The 13,695-nt window shown below is 39.2% G+C and overlaps 1 protein-coding gene across 3 annotated transcripts in view; it reads right to left on the bottom strand.

The window, feature by feature from the left end:
• LOC120789391 (kelch-like protein 29) overlaps positions 1-11,985 on the bottom strand; it is a 182,967-nt gene extending 170,982 nt beyond the window's left edge. For 2 of the 3 annotated variants that reach the window (XM_040126067.1, XM_040126070.1), the window contains exon 1: positions 11,915-11,985. The gene's annotated coding sequence lies outside the window, so the exon portion shown is untranslated. Of the gene's footprint in view, positions 1-11,909 lie in introns of all 3 variants that reach the window. The other variant, XM_040126068.1, reaches the window with a different exon arrangement.
• Positions 11,986-13,695: the final 1,710 nt, after the last annotated feature.

Here is a 13,695-nt window from a genome sequence, read left to right as displayed (position 1 = left end):
CATTGAGCGTATTGCCATTTTCCCCGAGGCAGAAAACAGCTGTTCTTCATCCCCAGCACTCCCATAATATTCTCCCTTTCCTACAGAAACAGCGACTCCACTGTTCCTATTTTCTTTAGCCAGCGGACAGTTTGCCAAGCTGGAACGAAAAATTAAGTTTCACCTCAGAAAATGTTTTGTTATTCAAACCTACTTGATAGTAAAAATAATTGAAGCATCAACTGATTTGAGACAGAACACCACAGTGCGTTGGCAGCAATAACTAGGATGCAGTTAGCGTTCCAGACTTCATTAACGCTTCAGCTGCTGAGGAGAAAAATAGATTAAATCTTTGAAAATGTACATCTAAACAAATAATACACCTAAATTTTTTTTAAAGCTCTGACCCCTCAGGTTCTATTTAGGAGTTACTCACTCAACAATGATTGAAGTGTGCCTCACACTTCTCATTGGTAAAATGGTCTCCATTTATTTCACTCTGAAATAACAGCAGAGGAAAAAGGGTTGCTGCTGATTCTACCTTTCTGACTTTTGATCCTGCTCATCCTTGGCCACCAAACAGTTAGTTTATTTTTACTGCTTCTAAATAAATGGTTATTTATAAAAGTTACTGACGGCAGCTGTAAATTTTCCAAACACAATTTTACCTTGCTACACAACAGCAGTAATAGTTAATTCTCACGGCCTCAATTGCATTAAATTATTGTCAATTCTGTCATGTTATGACATGTTTGATGAAACCACTGGGCGGCATGCAAATTTGTAACAGAAATGAATTATTCTATAATTTTATTTATCAAAACTAACATAAAACAAACAGCAAATAGATTATTTTCTGATGTTATCAATGTTAAACTTCTCTGTTACTAAGAAGCTTTGTAGTATGACCGGATGGTGATAACAGCAGAAATATGGTAGACAAAGAAAAAGCAGATCTTGCATCACCTGAGGGAAATATAAAGGTTAATTCTGGCAAGCCTATTTCCCATCCCAGAATAGAGCAGGGTGCATGAATGATTATCTACTGCTGGGAAAAAAAATGTTTCTGATTGGATTAATCCAAACCCGGGTCACCTCGGAAACAATGTATCTTTCTCATACTGTATGTTTTTATTGTTATTGAGGTGTGCCTAAAAGGGAAACAAGAAAAAAAAAAAAAAGGTAGAGAGAGGGAGAGATCATGAAGAAGGACATCCTCAAGTAAGCTCCAGCAGAGGGGCCTTGCTGACCTAGTTCCAGGCTGAGTGGGAATGATATTAGCAAAGCAATTAAGTGAGATGACAGCCGTCAGGCAGGGTCAGACTGACAGGGATAGCAGTCGCCCTCCCTCACTCTCGAGCGTGTTCTCTCTCTCTTTTTCTTTCTCTGCCTCCTGTAATGGCTATTGATTTTTCACAACCAAAACAAGATGCCCTCTCAGCCAAGAAGTGGCTGAATTGGTAAAGAGATTTTAAAAAAAAGTTTTAAAGAAAGAGTGGGTAAAGGAAAGAGGACAGTGCAGATGGCGTGGGTGCAATGTGTGAGGGTAAGGGACCGAGGTTCACAGGTTGGTGATCCTGCCAGCTCTTACTTGGATGTACAGAAATCACTCCACGAAGGTCAAAAACTTCATTCCCCGGAGAAAAAAGGGAAGTGTAATTTCTAAACCAAAATTTGCTCCATATTTTTGCCATGGGGATGAAAAAAAGTGGTCATATTTGGGTTAAAGTAAGGCAAACTAAAATTTTTCCTTGTGTGATGAAGATGAAGATGAAGGTTGGACATTCACGAAAGCTAGACATTCAAGTTAATTTACTCTCAAAGAAATTGAGAGTAAAGTAAGATGTAAAAGATAAGGCTCAGTATATCAATAAATGTATAATTTGTTGGTTAATTTCACCACCTGTTTGTTCATATACTGTACCTATATATAACCCAATCAGATATTTCTGTACATAATCTCACCGCACAGTACACACTTCAAGTACTGCATATGCTTGATAATGCCTGGTAATTAAATAGCTTTTTATAAAACAGATATAGCCTGTATTACATTTCTGTTGGAATTACTTCATTTATTTATTTATTTTTATCAAAACACCACAGTGAAAAACAATAGGGTTTCAGATATACAAACACTTCCTAAGAAGTTTGAAGTTGAAAAGGACGGACATCAGCCATTATCAGTTTCTGATGAAGTGTTTTTTCAGCACGGTGCAAGAAACTTCAACAAAACATGGAGAGAAAATAGAGAACAACATATATGCAGCAACAATTCCAGAGAAAACTAGATTATGGAAAATCTCCTAAAAACATTTTACAGTATGGCTGCTTTAAAATACCCCACAAACCATACATCCAAATCAGATTTACAACATTACAGGAGACAGTGCCACTTAAATCCCCGTCCCATTCAGCTGTCATAGAGCAGCAGACTGAATGTGTCACTCCATCCTAGCATGCTTTGCTCCAGGCAGTGGTGTTGTGCTCAACAAGTCTGCTTTAATCTGATCAAGTGAAGGCATACTGGATGCTTTTAAATTGCAGTGTGTGTTGTCAGCAGACTTAAATCAATACATTAAATGAAAGCTTTAGGCGGCATCTCTTAAGCAACACCTGTGAGACAACTGCACTGAAAGACGCAGTATTTTGATAGACTGTTCACTGAAATAGGTGTTTGACTTTTATCAGCTGATCTAGCAAAAGAGGGTCAGAAGAGAGCCTCCTTGTAGTGCTCTGTTGGCTGAATGGTTATAGGGCATGCTACATAACCACAACGTCCATGGTTCAAATCTGGCCAGAGTCCTTTGTTGCATGTCAAACCCTTATCTCTTTCCCCATGTTTCCTGCCTAACTCTCCCCAGTTAACTATCAAATGAAGGCAAAAATGCTGAAAAAATAATTTAAAAAAACCTTCCTTTTCAACTGCAAAAGCCAAGAAGATCTGCTCATTGATACCTGAAGTACACTTCAGTCGACATGCCTAGCTAGGCACTCACTGCATAGTGCACCGCTTTCCTGCTCAGATTCTCTTTGCTATAGTGTCGTTTTTTTATCTACATGAATTGCGACTTCAATGTCAAATTTCAATTTTAAAAGCAGCACTTTCATTTTTCAGTTTACAGCTTCAAAGGATTTTAGTCAGCAGCAGGAGTTAAAACTGAAAGTGGATTTGTTTTGTCTAAGCAACATGCAAGGATTTTGGTAGAAGCTTTGGGGGCAGAGTTGAAGAAAAACACATATGGTGCAGGAATGCACATTTACAAGTATGGGGTAGCCTCCGCTGAGCCCCCTATAGAATCTCTTTGACATCTGCTCTTCACGTGTCCAATCCATAAAACTGCATGAGAATCCTTTTAATAGTCTTACATTTGCACCAAATGTACAACCTCTATCAATAGGTGCAATTACTTATAGAGCTTGCTTATTCTATCACTAAGGCCAGAGAGAAGCTGCAGAACAAATCTTTATTTTCAAGAGCCTAGCTAAATGCATAACTGCAAATGACCAGTAGCATGCCAGTAATCACTCAGCTGCTTAATGTCTGTATTAGCTCTCCCATCTCTGCCCTAAAGAATTCAGCTATAACCATTCAGATAGATGACACCAGCCTCTAACGTCTTTGTTTAAGTGGAAAATGCACTTATAGTTTTTCTCTGCCTCGAGCAGTACCAGTGTGCACGCTAACTTTGGCACCTTAGTCACGCTTGTGAACAGCAGTGGAAAACGACGTAAAACATCTGAGACATCCCCTACATATGTACGGATAGAGATATGTGCCATAATGAGTTGCACTCTGCAGATGGCCATTAAGGCTTATGTCAACATTAGGGAGATATCCAAATAAAAATTTGGCAGACGATACTCACAATTAATTCAGAGTAAATTTCCACGCAGACCCATTGACCACAGATGATAAGAAGGTACATCTGAATTCTTTGATAAGAGTCCCTGTTGGGAAATTAATTTCAGCAGAGAACATTTGGTCCTTACAGAGCTGCAATGTAATTAAGGTTAAAAAGGAGTTTTCATACCAGGCATGGAAATGGGTTCCTTTCAAATGTATCTTTGTAAATCTGTCAGAGGCTGGAGCGGATGGACCGTGGCTGTTCACAATGTCAGAGTGTTTTTGAACTGATGCTGGACAGGAAACTGCTGGATTGTGCAACAGTTCAACCCAGAAGGCAAATGGAGAAGAAATCATATTTCTCACTTAATAAACAGCTTGAATCAGCTAAAAATTTTAAGTACTCAGTCAAGTTCAGTGAGCAACAAAGAGGAAGGAATAGCAATAAGTTATGGTTTTTATCTCCATCTCAGACATTGCATTATACAGTGTGTTGGTGCTATCTATGTGCATTGTGTAAACATCATTGTGGACATAAAATATTGCTTTATTTTACTGTAAACGGCCAGACGTAAAAAAAAAATAAGTCCAAAAACCAATAATGTTCTGCAAAGATTAAATTACCTCTAAATCTGTTCCTGACACTGTTTTATATCCAGGCTCAAGTTGAGTTCTGCACTGGACATTACGTGAAAAAATATAAAGTGGCATGGAAAAGTTTGGGCACCCCTGGTCAAAATTTCTGTTAATGTGAATAGCTAAGCGAGTATAAGATGAACTGATTTCCGAAAGGCATTAAGTAAAGGAGATGACACATTTCTTCAATATTTCAAGCAAGATTACTTTTGTTTTTCATGTTTTACAGTTTCAAAATAACAGAAAAGGAAAAGTGGCCAAAAAACAAAACGTTTGGCCACTCTGCATGGTCAGTACTTGGTAAGACCCCCTTTGGCGAGTATCACAGTTTGGAAACACTTTTTGTAGCAGCAAAGAATCTTTCAGTTCTTGTCTGAGGGATCTTCGCCCATTCTTTTTTGCAAAAGGCTTCTAGTTCTGTGAGATTCTTGGGCGGTCTTGCATGCACTGCTCTTTTGAGGTCTATACAGAGATTTTCGATGATGTTTAGGTCGGGGGACTGTGAAGGACATGGCAAAACCTTCAGCTTGTGCCTCTGAGGTAGTCCATTGTGGATTTTGAGTTGTGATTAGGATCATTATCCTGTTGTAGAAACAATCCTCTTCATCATCTTAATCGTTTCTACAGAGGATGTGATGTTTGCTCCCAGAATTTGCTGGTATTTAATTGAATATAATTTTTTCCCTCCACCGGTGAAATGTTCCCCGTGCCACGGGCTGCAACACAAGCTTGAAGCATGATCAATCCACCCCCGTGCTTAACAGTTGGAGAGGTGTTCTTTGCATGAAATTCTGCACACTTTTTTCTCCAAACATACATTCGCTCATTGCAGCCAAAAAGTTCTGTTTTAACATCAACAGTCTACAGGACTTGTTTTTAAAATACATCAGGCTTTTTTAGATGTTCCTTTGCAAACTTCTGAGGCTGAATTTTGTGGTGAGCATGCAGGAAACATTTTCTTCTGATGACTCTTCCATGAAGGTAATATTAGTGCAGTGTCGCTGCACCGTAGAACAGTGCACCACCAATCCAGAGTCTGCTAAATCTTCCTGAAGGTCTTTTGCAGCCGAACCAGGATTTTGATTTGCCTTTCTAGCAATCCTACGAGCAGCTCTCTCTGAAAGTTTTCTTGGTCTTCCCACCCTCAACTTGACCGTTCACATTCACGTTCACTGTTAGTTCTTAATTACATTACAAACTGAGGAAACAGCTACCTGAAAACACTTGCTATCTTCTTATAGCCTTCTCCTGCTTCCTCCAGCATCAATCATTTTAATTTTCAGAGTGCTAGGCAGCTGCTTAGATGAGCCAATGGCTGCTGATTGTAGGGACAAGGTTTGTTTATAGTGCTTTGAAATTTGCATCACCTGCCCTTTCCTAACAATGACTGTGAACAAGCCATAGCCCTAACAAGCTTATTAAGGTATGAAACCTTGGTAAAAGTTACCTGACAGCTCAAATCTCTTGGGGTGCTCAAACTTTTTTATGGTCCTCCAAAAATAATACACTAATCTTCCTTAAAATGTTGAAAAGAATGTTTCATCTTTAACTTTATGCCTTTTGTAGATCAGTTCATTTTTTACTCACTTAACTATTCACGGTAACTGAAATTTTGACCAGGTGTGGCCAAACTTTTTCATGCCACTGTACCTTATCTTACAACAGTATGGCAACTAATGATATATGTCATAACACTTCTCCATAGCCGAAGAACAGATTCCCAGTATGAAAATCTATATGGCAATTCTTGCATGAAGGCCAAGCACATGGGGGCACTCAGGTGTAAATATTCTTGACTAATACAGCCAACATGACATACACACTGTATGCCCTAAAATGGCAAAGCCTGCTGCTTGACATTGTCAGACGGCAGGACATCTTCACCAAAGGGGAAATTAAGGTGTGGCAACAGAGGGCTCAGGGACACAATGGCTGACAGGATTTCATGGATGAATAGATAGATAGAACGACAGCTGGTGATGCTGAACATTTTTCAGCTTTCTTTTTGCGTTATGTCACTGTGTTCGACTTGCATTCCTCAGCTGAATTGCCAATTTAAAAGAGGAATAAAAGGAGATATTAAAATAGGGTCTTTCAATAAATGAATACAACCCGGTAAAGTTTGTCGATGTCTGACAGTTGAATGATTTTTCATGCAGGTGCACTTTTGTAAAACGCAGTATTTCTTCAGGTCATGGCTCTATCAAAAAATTGCAGCTGGCAATGTTAAAAACAAAGAGATGCCAGGGTTTTTTTTATTTTGGCTGGATTTGTCCTATGTTGTTCGGCTTGAGCTCAATGTCACTGTGGCCCATCCTGGGCTGACACTATTGAGAGAGAGAGAGAGAGATTTTTAATTTCACTTTATGGTTAATCAACAGTTTGAACAAAATGAAACACAATATCTTTAAAACTAGTGTTTTTCAGTGGAAGGCCTGGTGACATTTTCAGACTAGTTAAAAATTTGTGTTTTTTTCATGTTTGAAAGCATATAATGAAGCTGTAATAAATGCAATGGGCTTTCTGTAGCCAATTCAATTTACAATGTGCTATCTGAAATAATGCACAAAAGAGCTTATACAACTGGTTATTTACAGTAAATATCACCATGATCACATGATGGTGACATTGTGGAGCCAAAGCAGAGAGCCCTGTACCTTTGTAACTGCAAAGTATCGACATTTTATCTTCTGAGCAAAACCTGATTAGACAGTTAAACTTAAATGACTTTTCATGTGGGTGTACTGTCCTTATTCTATTTCCCTACTCCTGAGTGAGGACACTGTAGATAAAGTAGTTGCATACTTTTCCTCTCCCTTATGATGTGTTTATGCTGTGCAGTCCCTGTGGGCACTTTAAGGAAAAGAGACAACACTGATAGTACCACTGAAAGTACCAGCATGCCCCATTCACAGATATTAGCCTCAATGGCCTGGATAAGATGCCATGTCGAACCCCTGCTGTGTGTAAGTGTGTGTGTGTTTGTGTTTGTGTGTGTGTGTGTGTGTGTGTGTGTGTGTGTGTGTGTGTGTGTGTGTGTGTGTGTGTGTGTGTGTGTGTGTGTGTGTGTGTGTGTGTGTGTGTGTGTGTGGATGGGTGTGTGTGTGTCAGCCTCTTAGGATTCTATGCTCTTTTAACCATGGGCCGACCCCCATTGTGCCTTACATCTTAATCACTCTAGGGGCGTGCAGGAGACAATGCCTCACTGTTTATGTGACAAGAACATAACCGGGATCGTGTGACAGCTTTCGTGTTTATGCATGTGTGTTTATGTTCCACCTCAGTTACGTTCTGGTAACAGCATGTGAATAGGGTTCATGAGCGCCTGAGAAAAAGGAGGAAGCCATTCTTATAATTAAAACAGAGGCTGTGTGCTGTGAGGGCCAGAGGCCGTCTCATGACAGGGGAGGCTTTTGAAAAGCCTGACCTTGCGCCTTGCTTCCCTCTCCCTCCTTCCTGCACACCTGATTGCTCTTAGCAGCAAAGACAATATCAGACATACACCTCATGGTGGCCAGGTCAAAGGTCACATCATTAGTGACATTACTTCTCTGCTTATAACATACCTTTACCCAGGACTACCCCCATAATTTTCAGTCTGTACAGCTAAATACTTGGCCATGCTGCATCAAGATAAATTCCCTTCTAAACGCTTTTTTCTCTTTGTCAGCAGGTGAAGACTCCTTGTGTTAATAATGGTGGTAGGCAGAGGCCCATCCTCAAGTGCACTCAAAGACAGTGTTTTTTTTTAAAAAGAGCATTTAGGGCATTAAGGCTACTTCTGCTGCATTTGACTATGATGAAAAAAATGTGACTGAGGGAGATGACACATGACAGCCTATGAGCAACAACTAAAAATTGTTAATGTCTTTATCCCCTAACAGCAGGACTGTCCATTAGGTAGCAGCACATGTGTGCATAAGCAAAAAACTTTATTTATATATCAATCCTTTTTTCAGGATGGATTATGCATTCCAATAAATAAATAAAGAAATAAAAATGTTTAAAAAATAATAATAATTAAAAAAAACCTTCATTTTTAACCCACAATATCAAAGTGATAATTGATTTATCATTGAAAACCCAGGTTTCTTATTACAATTGTGCAAAATCTAATATTATATAATTGCACTGACCACATATGGTGGCTTGGTAAAGGAAAGTGTGATATGACATTAATTGTTTGTCTTTTCTTTTTTTTTTTTACAGATACAACATTTAAACATGTCACCTTGGTTTCTGGGAAGCGGGAATGAACACCTTCTGGCCAATTTTTTTAAGACTAAACAAATACATGATTAATTGAAAAAAATAATCAGCAGAATAATCAATAACGAAAATAATCATTATTTGCACCTCTAGTTGAGCACCCTGAAAACTATAGACAGATTTGAGAATGTGAAGTCCTGACCTTCAAAACAGTAGTTTGACAAAATAATCTAAACCAATGGTCCATTAACTAGCTTTGTTCGGGAGCTTTCAACAGCGAATTGAGTCAGCAAATTAATGGCCAGATTTACATAGAATTTGCTGGTGATATTCATGGTTCCCAGAGAATGAATCCTAATGTTATGGTTGAACCCCTGACCATCAGACCAAATAATTAACAATGTGTTGTTTCAATATCACATTACCATTTTATAGAACAATTCCAGTGAAACCTGATAAATGCTACAACTGAAATATGCCCATTCGCAGTTATACTTGTCTCAGGTAGCATAATGTCTTCCATTCTACCTTGGCTGGCATATGGTTTGCCAGCCGTGAAACCCACTGTTCCAGAGAGCACTCCCAAACAGGTGCTTAACATCATGACTACAGATAGAAAAATTAGATCATTAATGAAAGTAATGAAAATTTAATGCTCGGTCCGACGTCAAGGTTAGTCCTGTAAACTAGCACAAGGTGGAACTTCTTGTTGAGCTACAAAAAAGGTGACCATTTGGTTTTATTTGTATTCACTGACAGGAAAGAGTCACTGCACATACCTCCCTATGATTTACTGCACTCCTCAACAGGAGAGATGTAGCTTTCTTTCACATTAGTTGCTGCTGAGTCCCCTCCAGTCTTTTATTCTCTGCCATCCTCCACAACCAGTACAGCAGGCTGCCAGCTGATGGCACCTTTGTCTGAGTAGCTCTGCGTGCTACCAGGAGACTTGTTTTTCTCCTCAGAGAAGCTTGTCATCTATCATTACTTGAGGCGGCCTTGAGAATGATTCCAGCAGACAGCTCCAGCTTACCGTCTGGAGGCCCAACGTAAACAGCACACTGCTGGGCAAACAAGGGTGATGATGACCATTACTTCCCAAGGTATGTGGATTAAAAAAAAAAAAAAAAAAAAAAAGCTTGAATTCAAGAGGCAGGCTTGGCAGGCAGTACAGCATTTTTGATTGTTTGGATTTTGTAAATTTTCTACACTAAAAAGATGTTGTGTGGATATAGGGCACAGTCACGCCAAGAGTGTCTGGAATGGTTTGAAAAAAAAAAAACTAAAAAAAAAAAAACTCTGGATAACTCACTGTTTTAGTTGAAATGAGAACCGCAGCATTCAAACTTGGCGCTGCAACAAATAACCACACCAGGCCTGCCTTGTGGTGAAAATTTAAGTCTGTTCGCTACTCTAAGCTAAATGTGGTGCAGTTTGTTTGGAGTAAGAACAGTCACAACAACTAATGAAAAACCGCCAAACCAATCATGAGTTTTATGGGTATATGGAGACGGATGGTGACACCTTACAGCCTGTGGGTAACCACTGACTAAAAGATATTCCCATAGACATTTTCGATTAGTGGGTAGATGGGTTGAATGCAGGGTATTAAATAGTAGACCTTTGACACCCTTCTTATAATATTCACTGAAAGTGCAAAAAAAACACAAAATCTGACACATTAGATAGACATTAGACATTAGATTGTTGTCACTTTGTTACATTCAGCTGAAACTCTAACTAAACTAAATTAAAATGGACTGATGACGACACAAAACAACATTTCATGGGCAAAACAATAACCAAAGAAATTCGAAGTAATCCTTTTGAATATGGGATTTCTCACTTCTACACACCTGGCCAATTGCTGCACAAAGTTAGTGTGAATGTCGTAGTGTCAAATACAGAAAGTTGGGCAGAGGGGGTTTCAGATGCTGTCTGACCCCTGACGGTGTACTCTGTTGGAGTACACTGGCTGATGTAGAGAAAGCCCTGGTGCACAAAGGCTTAATGTTATGCTCAAGTGGTCCTCATCAACTTGTATATTTTGGGTGTTGGGGGCATTTGGCACAACAAGTTGCACTTGAACCAACCTAGTGGTAAATACTAGTGGTAAACCGAAACAATCCTGGGTTTATGAGTTGTGATGTTTCACTTCTACATATTTTGGACAACTGGCAAAAGCCTACAGAATCACACTAAACATAACTTCTATGGTTCAGACTAAAGAACACAAGCTTCAGGTGTGATAGCAGGTGTGCTTTTTAAAATATATGCATCAGTACAGTTAATTTGCCAAACTGTGAGAGCTGAACGAAGCATGGACTACCACAGCTCTGGACCACAGCCCACGGTATGAGCAGCCTTCCGCAGCACACAAACCAAACACAACAGAATTATTTTACACCTGAAGCCTCACAGTGAGGGTTGAACTCCAGCAAAGAGTGCACATAATAAGGAGTCCTGTTCATCAGTGATGCACTGACCCAGGACGGGCAACACACACAGAGACACAAAAGCCCAACCCCCCATGTGCCTGTGGCACCCGCGCCTGGTCACCTCGCTCAGGGATCAAAGGCAGTATGTCATTCTAATCAGTCCCCACAGTGGGCAACCCCATTAATTCAATTCTGTTTCATCAGCGGTGAGCACGCCACCAGAGGGGTCTGTACATTTGTGGGTTCCTGCTGTCCAGGAGTAATCCTATCTCTTAATGACCTGCGATCAGACTCTAACCCCGTAATTGCTTGGAGACCGACTTGGTTTTGCTTGCTGACAGAATTGCGAGATCTTTGCAGGAGGAGAAACAAAGACAGACATAGCTCATTTTCAGGACACGGCAGGGAAGTCAAGCAGAATTAATGATGCCATATATCAAATAATTCCAGACGATCAACCCCCCAGGCCAACACCACAGAACATGTACACTTACACACAGTAAGCTGTATCAAAGGATCAAGTACTGCATATTAAGATCAGAAAAGTGGAATTGGTCAGGTAACAGAGTACAATTTGTTATTCTTCTCATAAACAAATTCTTTTTTAACTATAATAGTAATAATGTTAGTGAATTACTAAATTGACAATTGTCCACAATAGTTTCCGTGGGAAAACAGAAATAACATGGCAGAATGACTGACTCGTATTTTATTGCTCTTTTTTATCATGCTTTGTGGCTTCTATGTAGCAGCATAAAATGTTTATGGGGACATAAGATAATAAGCTTTTCATATCTTACCGTACCTTTGGTCTCTGGTGGATGGGGATGCTCATCACAGACAAATTAGATCTTTTGATAATTGCCGTCTACACCTGCAGAAACAATAACAGTAGGTGAATATGGTGAGGCTTTAAACAGAAAATGAAATGAACCATCTATAAATCTCGCCCTAATATTCTCATGCTCACCATCTGTTAATGACCAAAAAAACCGGCATCCCTTAACTCAAAAGAATGAAAAAAAAACAACTCATTCAATCTGCATCAAGAGATTTATTAGTGTAATCTTTGGTCTGAAGAACAAATAAACGACACCACAGGGACATAAACTATTGAGCAAAACCTATCAATAACTCTCCAACTGTCCTGAGAGAATGTCAGAGGTCAACGCCAGATAATTCAGCAATAGAAAAGGGGAAACCAAAGGCATATGGTTAAAAATGAGAAAGCTCTCAGGGATTGTTAGCAAATAAAAAATTACTACAATTATATGCAGAACTGAAGGCTCTGCACTTTAAGAAGAATACAAAAGAGAGGGTTCGCATGGGAGATGACACTTCAAAGGTCCTCATTGTCGAACGTAACAATGGCACTGGTGTTCGTAAAAACAGCGATCATCTGACTCCTTCACTGTGAAGTCACAACATCTTGGTCTTGTGTGTGTGTCTGTGAATCAGTGTAAAACGACATTTTTTGTTAAAAACAAGTTAAAAAAAAAAAGAAAAGAAAGAACCGTGGCAGACATCCTTTATCACTTCAAATTATGATTTGATCACACTAAATGAAAGAAACAGACACATTTTTTAGACAAATCTTCAGTCTAAAAAAAAAATAAAAAATCTTAATCATTCTAATGTTTTGGTGATGTATTTTTCTCATTCCAAATGTAACAAATTGAGAGACAATAGTCAAAATGAAAATGACATTTAAACTATCTAATCATCTAAAAATCTGAAAACATTAGGTCTTGGCAGACCTCTCACAATCAGAGAGCAAAGGGCTTTCTTAACTTAACAACCCTACAGACAGAGATCCATCGTAGATCAGACAGATATACGACTCTTCGCCCCCAGAGCAGCCTCCATAAACCAGAAAGCAATGTAGCCATGTTAAACTTTAAAGGCTGTGAATTCTGCTGTTTCTTAGCTGGAAATCCTCACTTGCTCTGATTTCCCGAGGATTACTGCTTTTTCTCTCCAGCAAAACATTAGACACACAGCATTTCTCAGGTGCATTTATGAACATTCTCTAGGGGTTTATCGAAAGTTATTCTGGGAAATGTAGGCAATCTCTTACTGAAGCAGAGTTAGATGAGGCAGCTTGAGGGAGAACAAAAGGGTAAATTAGATCGTATCAGTTGTGAGAATATGATGAAATGCAGCAGAGAAAGAATCCAAGAGCAGAATTTTTCTTCCGTTCAAACTCCCATGTAGCACTGCAGGAATACAGCAGGCTGTGATTATGCTGGGCATCTAGTAATCACATCATTTGCATCTACACAGGTACATTTCTCTCTCCTTCTTCTTACTGTCTCTCCTTAAGGTATGCTGCTAAAAAATATCTTTAAAAAAGGGCTGAAAAAGTTGAAGTATCAGCTCTCCTACAAAATAATAGACTGATGATATAGACAGTTCTCGGAATGTGCTGCAGAGTAGAACCATATGTCTGCAACGAAGCAGACAGGAAACCTTCTCAAAAAGTGAAACGTTATTGACTGCTCATTCATAATGTTTTGCTGACTCTACTTCCAAGTCACATACATCACGTGGGACTTAATAGTCTGTAGAACATGATTTTGAATGCTT

Source organism: Xiphias gladius, chromosome 4 (assembly GCF_016859285.1).
Source record: "Xiphias gladius isolate SHS-SW01 ecotype Sanya breed wild chromosome 4, ASM1685928v1, whole genome shotgun sequence".
Lineage (NCBI taxonomy): Eukaryota > Metazoa > Chordata > Actinopteri > Istiophoriformes > Xiphiidae > Xiphias > Xiphias gladius.
Note: the sequence above shows the minus strand (reverse complement) of the source record. Positions and strands in the feature narration are given on the sequence as shown.